Consider the following 10191-nt stretch of genomic DNA (forward strand, 5'->3'; position numbering starts at 1 on the left):
AACAGTCAAAAGAGCATCACACATGTTGACATAACATTGCTTCTGAAAACAGAGGCAACAATCATGTAGACATTTAATTAATTCAGCAACATTTACACATAACTCATGAACAGAGACTTTTAAAGGCTGCAGAGTTAGAAAAGCTTATGGGGTCGTTTTTTGTTTAACTATTTGCTAAGGCAAATCTGCCCTTTGAGCAGACTGCTGATATGCTGTAACTCCTCCTTCTTTCCCACAAGATTTGAAGCTTTTCAGATGTCCCAAAATACTAAAAAATAAACAGATTTTTCAAAGAAATCAAATAAAACTTTCAGAAGGAAAGCAAAAGTCTGTTGCACTGCACTAATTGCAGGAGTTACTCCATTAAAGAAACCCATTGCTCCTAATGTAATTTTGGACCAGATTTTGTTCCTATCTTTCTCTCTCTCTCTCTCATGCACAACTGTCTTTGACACCACAATTCCTTCACATTCTAAGAAATGCAGAAACTTTACCAGCCTGTGCTCTACTTCTCAAAACTCTTTCGATTCTTCCATGATTTGAAAAGTTCACTACTGTATAGAAAAAAAATAACACTGCCACCAAAACAGATAAACAAACTGAAAGATCAACCAACCAACCAAAAAAAAAAAAACAACAAAAACCCAATCAAAAAAACCCCAAAAAACAAACAAAAAATAAAATAAATCTCACTTCCCTCTCTACCTAGATGATCATTCCCACTCAACTCTGCATTCATGTTCAATGAACAGGAACAGTTTTTAGCTGGATCAGTTTTCAGATTAACAAATATAAAAGGTTCTTTTCAATAAGGAAACACATTAATCTTGTACATGTAGAAAAAAGGGCAAGTTCCTTTTCCTTCCAAACATAAAACAAGGATGAAACTCCAGATCCACAAGATAATTAAATAAAAGCACCTTCATTACTGTTGAAGATTGCTAGTGCATAATACAACTGAGCTTTGATGCAGCTAACACTCAGTCACAAAATGTGGTATTTTCCAATTTAATTCTCCAATAAAAGTAAGTTGGTAGCTAAAAACAGAATGGGGGAAGAAGGGAAGGAGGAGAAGGGACAGTAGATACCCAAGGAAGTGGTGGGGAAACATAGATCAGCACAAGTCTGTTAATGCAAAGGGGAAACTTTGAGCCAATAATTAACTGAGAAATTATGCAGCAACAAAATTACCTCAGATGTTCTCAGCAGAGAAATTCAAATGTCTTGAGAAACTTAGAACAAGACATGACAAATTTTGTTTTACTTGCAGTGGAAAAGCCCTGAAGTAGTATGAACAGATATTTCAGAAAGTTTGTAATAAGACTGTACTTCTGATTAACATCATTTTCAGAAGACATGTAATTTAAGCTTTCAAACCAAGTTCAAGTAGTAACTGCCCCAGTTATAACATCAAGGACTGTGGTCAAATGCAGTTAAAGACAAGTAGCTTTGATGCAGCGCAGAAACACATTTAAGAGTCACTTTACCAGAGGTTACCAGGTCTTCAGATCTGTGCCTAGAACTACAAAATACAATTAGACAAGTCTTATACTGTATGTTAACCTTACTGTGTTAGAAGGGTATTTTGGCATTTCAAGTCCAAATGCACATTTCCAGAAGTGTTTAATAGAGGACTAAACCCTACAGAGATTTTAATGACCAATTAAGAACCAGGAGGTACTTTTTGACCTAAATAATGTACCTTTTAATGTATTTTTAAAAAAGAATACATAAAATTATTCTTTTAAATATTATCTTTGGCTATAATAAAAAATCCTCCAAAAACCAAAACAATCAGCCAAGCTGGGATTTGAGAATTAAAAGCAGTAAACACACATTCTTATCCAAAATTTAGACAATCTAATCATACATGAAAATAAACTGCAGAGAAGATGGAGGTACTTGATACACTGGGAGTGCAGGGGTGGGGTGGGAGGGCTCACATGGACACAGAGTAGCTCCTCATGCTGTCATATCCATTCCTTTGTAGAAATTATGGCTAAACTGTGTAGAAATTACATCCAGCTGATCAGTAGCAACTGTTGCCTCTCAGTACTGACACAGTTTAGATTATTCCTCAGTCAGTACCAAGGCCATCACTACTACACTGAGTAACACAAAGCTTCCCATCTACAGCGTGCATTTTGTCAACTCAGCATTCTTATACTTTGCCTTGACTCTGTAGTATAATGAAAGAACAATTTTAAAGACTTCCTAGAAGTACCTCATTATAGACTGGCAAAGGTATTTTCAACTTAAAATGACAGTATAAGCAATTTGATGTATTTCAGAAAGCAGCAGTCACTACTATAATGACTGTAAAGAAATACATGAACTTATTATCTTCTCTGCATTCTATGCAGAGACATTCATCTCATCTCTCAAGATGTCTGAAATTGAGATGTCCAGTATAGGATGAACCAAGATACAAGACATCAGCCTTTAATATATTCACATGCTTTGTCTGGGATTCATCAGGGGTTTTTTTTAAATGAGTAATACAAAATTCCACTGTGTATATACCTACACTCCATCCTTCTTCATGATGAAATCTTCTGGTCATTCAGTTAAGTATCACAGGAAGCTTCAGAGTTTGTTAGCCATTTACATATTTTAAGACATACATCTGGGTACACGAGAAAAACCTCTAAATGCCCCCACATGTAAGAAGAACTTCAGCACAACCTCATCTTATACACTGCAGAATTCAAATGGATAAGCACTATAATTATCACAGCAGGAGGAAGGCTTTAAATAAGACATCTTTCTAGACAAAGTCAAAAAATCACCAAATCCACAGCAAACCCAGTTCTAACAGTCAAAGAACCACTTCTCCCCCACCTTTACATCAAGAATCATCATTTGAAAAAATCTAAAGCAGAAGATCAAAAGAGATCAAAGAGTAAGGGAGCACCAGTCCACAAAATACTATCTTGCTGCATTCTGATTGTATTTGTTATGTTAGAAGGCTTTTAATCAGCTCTCAAGCAGCATTTCCAATATTGGGGTCAGGAGAAAAAAAGCATGAAAAGGAACTTTTGTCACTCATACTGATTATTTTTAAATCACTTAAAATAACCTACCCAGTTACAAAAGTATTTTATATTCTTCATTGCAGTACAGAGATCTGGAGTAGCAGATGATAAGCAAAGCAGCACTTCAATTTCTTACTAATGCAACATGATCTACTTGGTCACTCAAAAAAATACTTAAATTTTCATATAAATAGGTATAAAGTTCTACTCATGTTGGATGCCTTCACAAGACAATGGTATTCTTGCTCTTTGTATAGAAAACCTTGATTAAAATCTTAGCGGCAGACTATGAGAACAACGTTCTGTCACCCGAACTGCAGTTTAAAATACACGGGCAAGCACTCACAGATACATTTTGCAGCTCTACTGTCACAGAGCTTCTGCAAGTTCTGGGTGACAAAATAATAAATCCAACTAAAGAACCAAGCAACAGTCACTTATTACATTACTGTTTCCATCAACTCTGAGTTTAGCCATTGTAACCACCAGCAGAATGCTAAAATGTCCTGATAGTTACCCTGAGACTAGGTTTTAAGAGATCTTGGACAAGGTTTCCAAATTAGAGGAATCTTGCATATGATTAACTAGCTTGATCTGTCTCCAAAGCACTTCCCTCTAGATAATATCAAAGATCAGAAGTGATGAAGAAAAAGAGATTAATCTTAAAAGCTACAAGCTACCATAATGAAATGATCCTGTAAGAAAGAGAGTAGGAATAAAAAGGCTCTTTAACAATATGGGGAATCAAAATAACTGCAGAACTAGAAATATAATATTTAAAAGAGATTTAAAAAAATTAAATTCTACCCTTTACTACAGCAGGTAGAAATAGGGTATGATAGGAAAGAAAAGCAAAGATCAATACAAAAAAGACATTCTTTTTAATACAGGAAGAACTGAATATACAATGACATTTGAGTGCCATAAAAAATATGCACGATGAATGACCACTGAATTCACACACAATCTGAGGACAAAGATCAGAGGATTTAGAAAATGATCAGTCAGTTATACAGGTAACAACTCACACTTGATTGCCAAGTTCGAAAAACAAGGTAAGATCACTTAGAAGACACTTCTGAAAAATAAAACTGATTTGAGAAGACGTTGTCTGAAACAGTAAACCTCCATACTTAGAACTGAAAGTTTCTTCTTAATCAGTTTTGACTGCTGTTAATTTTTTTTGCATGCTTTAGCACTCAAACATCTAAAAACCAGTTTAAGCCCACTGATGGTAGAAAACCCCTATCAGGCTGGACGTGCCTGCAAGGCCACCAGTAGTTAAAGTTCATAGTTAAAGTTCAGTAGTGTTTGGTGTATGCTTGCACAACACCTGCACACAATGGAGCAAACAAATCAGATTTAAATTTAACTAAGTATATAGTTAGGTATGTACTTGAGTCCAACACATCAGGCAATACAGTTCTACCCTGAGCCCCTTTACCCCCCCGGCCTCCCATACCACCTCTACACTGTGCTAGCAAACAGATTTTCCACAGCAATGTGATGATCCAGATGAAAGATCTGACATGAAGTTATTTTGTGCTTTAGTGGTTTATTTTTCATACAGATCAATTTCCTGAATGTTTCAGAGTGAAGCCCTACCAACACAGCTGAGGGGACAGTGCTGGAAGTAAGGAAAAGCAGCAGTGGACTGAATGTGTTTAAACCAATTCTGCCACTAAGCATCTATCAAGAACCACCTAGGCATCTCATTATTGTGGGTTCCCCCTGCCAGTGGGACAGGGAACAGAATCAGAAGGCAAAGAAAAAACAACACAGTAAAACTCATGGGTTGAGATAAGTATAGTTTAATAATTGAAATAAACCAAAATATAATAATCATATAACAACAATTTTGATCCCCTAGTGTCCATTCATTACGTAGAAAGCATCATTACTGATGATAATGTGGCATCTGCAGCCCCTTCTAATAGCTCAGGCGTACTGGTAAGCTGACATAGGAAAGAGCATTCTGAAAACCCACAATAGCTTCTATCCAAAGATTTAAGGATACTGACGAGACTTATCCTTCAAAGAACCTGGGAAATGAAACAAAGCAATAGCTAGATGACTCACTGGAAGCTCACCTAACACATCTGAACTAAGACTCCTGGTTCCCACTGCATGTACAATAAAGTTGTGCATCAGGTTTCCAGACTAGTGTGAAAAATAGGGAAAAGCCATTGATCTGGTAACAGATATCAAAAGCCAGGTAAATATGTTAAGAAAGGGCAAACAAACAAAAATAAAATTAGAATTAAAACTTGCAGTTCTCTTTCAAGATTTGCTGTAAGAGCAGATTCTCATCAGTCTCTTTAGGAATATAGTTACTTCTTAAGTACAATCTCACTGTTTCCCTATAGATTTATTTATTGATTGATGTGAACTACACACAGTCCATCAATATGTCCACAGGATGTTTTCATTCATCTTACTGTTTGTCTCTGAAAGGCAGCTAGCCACAACTATCTCGGTCACGACAGTGAACCCAAGACATCAGAATTAACCCCCTTTTCTTGCATGTGGTCTGATATATCAAGAGCAAACAAGCATCAGGGTGGCAGAGAAGCAAGCAGGGTTAGTGTCCCACCTCCTCCTATGGGCATATGCAGGATCCCAAGACACCACACCACCAATGAGGCTTGCAAACAGGACAGAAGAAGACATTGTCCCAGCCTAAAATTCATCCCCAACAAACCTTGAGATTGTCACCAGTGACAATTAATCTGTAAACCTAACACCACGTATGCAGCAACTTGAAAGGCGTCTCAATTTGTTGTTAATTCATCAAGCTCTAGCAGTTTCACTGAATTAAATTTAAAAAGCTGGCTGCAAAGACAGCACATTCTACTGTAATTTAACAGTGAGCAACATAGCTTCACAACACAAAGTTTGGAGCTTCTCAGACAAGCTTGAAAACTGAGAGGGGAAAAAAAAATTAAAAATCACTATGACAAATCCATGCAAGTCTTTCAGGAGAGCTTATAAAAGTAATTCTATTCTTTCAGGTAAGAGTCTTTGCAAATCAGTCCATGCCAGCTGTAAGCATTACACCACCACTATATGACTCAGCAAGGGAATCTGGACATATGAAGAGAATTCACTTCCTAATGTAAGAGGTAAGGATTTTTAAAATGGCAACAATTACAACAATGCCAAAGTAAACGAACCAAGACAACTTGTGACCGTGCTCCTTGTATGTTTAAGCATACAAACTAGATTAGAATGTCAAACCCATTTATACATTGGCTAAAGTTTGAAAGCAAGTAAAACAATGCTTAGTGCAGCTGAGCTGAAATACAAAGGATTCAACAGCTGTTTTCATCTCCAATGAACAAAAACAAACACTGGCTGTACATTTGACACAAAACACTGAGCTCCATTTCCAAGATTACCTGTGTGCAGCCCAACTATGCAAGTCCAACTTTAGAGCTGAATACAAGCCAGTGAGCAATTGGCAGCTTTGTGTTGTAACCTAAGATACAAGCTTGATTTACTGAGACATTCATCACATGTTTACATATAAGCACAAACAGATAGTACTGTTTACAGGACATTAACTGACACAGCAAAGTAGCAAGTTCTTAAATGGCTCAATAATGCTTTGGTCCATCAACTGAAACTAGTTATCTAGTTGATAAATTATTCCAAAAAGGGAGAAAACATCACAATCCATATCTTCTCAATACATTATCTTCATACAGATATTCTACATAATCTACTCAGACCTTGCCTTGTAAACATCATGGTCCACAGGACCTGTATGTTACTAACAGACTTCTGTTCTACATCCTCATAAATAACATCTACAGAATTATTTTTTGTTATATGGGTAACAGACTCTTAGCCAACAAGGGGTGAAGGAAAAAGTATTTTCATTGAATTCTTAAGGAAAAGGTTCAAATGGAGAAGGATCTAAGAAGAAATTCCCCTTCCTGCACCACCCTGTGTGAAGAAGGGTACTAATACAGAACTAGGATGAAATATTTCAAACAATAAAGGAGAAGCTTAGAAGACTCATACTCTTCCCTAAGATCTTTCAGACAAAGGGGGTAAAGCTTTACCTCCTCAAGCTTTTCAGTGTCTCAACTCGCATTATGAGGTTTAAAAATATTGTCATTCACCTCCTGTTTTTATTTCCTCCATTTCTAAATGAAAACAGAACATGCAATATGTGGTAAAACCTGAGGTGATCACATCCCAATGGTGTATCTGCCAAACACTTCAAATTTGTTACTACGTTACACTGGTTTGAAGCAAAGCCTCAAGCAATGCTACACCGCCTAAGGTAAATTCTCACACAAACTATCATTGCATCGACACGTATTTTATTATCCTACCATCGTATTTTATGGTAGTACTCGATATGTATGTCATCTTTCACCCAACGGCCCCAAACGGGATGGCGGGGAAGAGCAAGTAGAAGCACGAACCAACAGAAAAGCACTTATCCCACTGGCAGCAGGAATATTCCAGAGGCAGGAGCAAACACATCACCTACAAAGCTCTCCAAGTTTCTGCAGGAACACCGCTGTAACACCTGTACAGAGAGGAGCGGGACAAAACCGCAGAAATGCCGGGGCAGCAGCAGTCTCCAGGCCACGGGCACGGGACGGGCTGCCCGGCACCGGCGGCAGTCCCGCAGCCACGGCGGGCGAGGAGCCGCTCTGCACCGGCCCGACACGGGCGGAGCTCCGCGCCAGCTCCTGCGGGAGACGGCTTCGAGCACCTCTGCAGCTCCGCGGGGAGCTGCGCCGGGGCGGAAGGGAGAGAGGGAGGCAGAGAGGAAGAGAGGGAAGGGGCGGCGAGGCAGGACCCGACAGCGCGGACAGGCACAGCCGAGGCCGCTGCCGCCGCTCCGGACCGCGGACCCTGCGGGCCGGGAGCGGCACGGGGAGCAAGGCTCCTTCCCGCGGCGGGGCGCCGCGGCCCCACGGAGCTGCGGGCTGGCAGCGGAGCGGCGGGACAAGCTGCTCGCAGCCGGCCCGGCGGGGCGCGCACCGAGCCCCGCCGTGGGGGCGTCGACGGTCATGCCCCCTCCCCTCCGCCGCCGTGACACTAAGCCCCCGTCCCCCTCCCAGCCCGGCTTCCCGCGGTGCCTCACCTCCGGCAGCCGCTCGCCGCCGCCATCCTCCTGCTCAGCGCCGCCCGCTCCCGCCCGGCCCCGCTCCGGCCGCCGCCATTTTGCTCCCGAGCCCCAGGCTCGGCCGGGCAGCGGGAGCGCGCACGGCGCCTGCGCGGCGGCGGCGCTGCGGCGCGCGAGCCACGTGGTGCGGGCGGGCCGGGGCTGAGGGCTCGGAGCGGGGCGGGCGGCGGGTCCCGGCGGGTCGGGCCCTCAGGGCTCCTCCCCGCGCTGCTGGGCTGGGGGCGTGCGGGAAAGCCGAGCCCCGCGTGTGTGCCCCGGCCGCGATACCTGTTCCAACGCCGCGTGTGCTGCCTGCTCTGTGTGACACATCTCCTAAGCTTGTTGCCATGCCCAGATGCAGGGGTGTCTGCATTGTAAGTGGTGTGTCAGCACATGTTCTTTGTCCTTGAGACTAACGTAAGCTGCTTATATTAAGCCTATGTCTGTCTCCTTGCTTTGCCAAACTGCTATGAGCTTGTTAGGAGCAGGACACAGTCAGATTGCAGTTTTATTGTTCATACTAGGAATATATACTGCGCACCTGGAAATAAACTCCCACCACATTCCCAACTTCTGATAACCTCTCTCAGCATGAGGAATTAATATTTCACTCGTCTAGGTGAAAGTAGGTGCCAGCAGTAAAAAAGTGTTCCCACCATTGCTGGTACCACACTGGGTACATTTTCTTCAAAGTAAGGTGCATGTTGTGGATACCGTCAAGATCAGCACGTATCTGCCACCATGTCTGTAAGATCACTATTTTCTATATCAGTGAGACTGACAAATGCATGCCAGCATTTTATTTGAACAATAAAAACTCTTAAGTGAACTGAGCAACTTGTGCCCGCTGAAAAAATGAAGCACCATGTGTCGATACATGAGAAAGTCTGAGAAAAGTTCCATGGCATGGGCCAAAAATCGGATTAAATCACATGCTAGAAAATACTCAGCAAGCTGAAAGCCACATCTATGATCATTCCTGGTTGGTAAAAGCAAGCTATGACGGATTACATCCTTTCCTGATTCTGCTGACAGTCCATTTCTGGAGGGAAGCTTTCCTCCCACTTGGCATCCTCCTGTCCTCCATCTCTGTGATTAACTTGCCTGAATGCTGCAGACCTCCCTAACTACCACTTGGCATAGCATCCCACAGTGCTCAGAGCCTACTAAGGAGCTATGTATAAAACAACCTCTTAATATATTTTCCCATGCTGTAGACTGTTTTCTTACTGGTTTCAGCCCAAAAACAGAGGAAAAACTGAGTTGGGTTTATAGGCAATATTATACTTGGGGTTTTAACCATCTTAGTTATTTATATGTTCTCTGATATTGTAGTATATGAGAGCATCACAACCTTTGACTTCCATGTCTGCACAGTACTAGAGATGAAGGAATTCTTGTCATTGGAATTTAATAAATGAAGTTCATGCTGTCAGGATCGTGTATCTGTTCAAGGGGGACTATTTCTTGTAAATGGGATGTCTTTGCAAGCTGTTGCTGTTGTTGCTGTTGTCATGAGAGCTCATAAAACTAACTGGCAGGCAGAGCTCCGCCTCTTTGAGCTATTGCCTGCTAGAACTTCCCACCTTCTATTTCTGTCTCTTTTCTTGTGCCTGCCCTAAGCCTGAATTCCATTTCCTGCTGTTAGGAGCCCTGATATGGAATACCATATACACAGTGTCCACCTTACTTTTATTTTACCCTGTTTTCTGTAGAATTGTGTTATATATGTTCATATTGCCTGCCTGGACACATAAGGGTTTAGGTCTATGACCTCTGTGCTAAAATATTTTTAACTCATTGATCTATTTTTCATTTGGGTCCTTGTGCACACTGCAACTTCAGGAAAGACTGAACCACCAAATTCAGGCGACCAGCAGTCAGAAACGATTGAAAATTAAACTGGAGTAGTTTAAAAACACATGGAACTGTTAATTTAAGTGTATCTGTTAGGAGAAATTGTTGCAGACGACGTTCATAAATATGAACGGTGTGAGACAACCCCAGCCTCCCCATGTCATTCATGAT

At 41.3% G+C, this 10191-nt stretch overlaps 1 protein-coding gene across 2 annotated transcripts in view; it reads right to left on the reverse strand.

The window, feature by feature from the left end:
• Window positions 1-8298, reverse strand: part of BTBD7 (BTB domain containing 7) — a 52102-nt gene extending 43804 nt beyond the window's left edge. Inside the window, exon 1 of one of the 2 annotated variants that reach the window (XM_086893134.1) lies at window positions 8143-8298. The gene's annotated coding sequence lies outside the window, so the exon portion shown is untranslated. The remainder of the gene's footprint in view (window positions 1-8142) is intronic. The other variant, XM_086893133.1, reaches the window with a different exon arrangement.
• Window positions 8299-10191: the final 1893 nt, after the last annotated feature.

This window comes from Cyanistes caeruleus, chromosome 6 (genome assembly GCF_971803275.1).
Source record: "Cyanistes caeruleus chromosome 6, bCyaCae1.hap1.1, whole genome shotgun sequence".
Lineage (NCBI taxonomy): Eukaryota > Metazoa > Chordata > Aves > Passeriformes > Paridae > Cyanistes > Cyanistes caeruleus.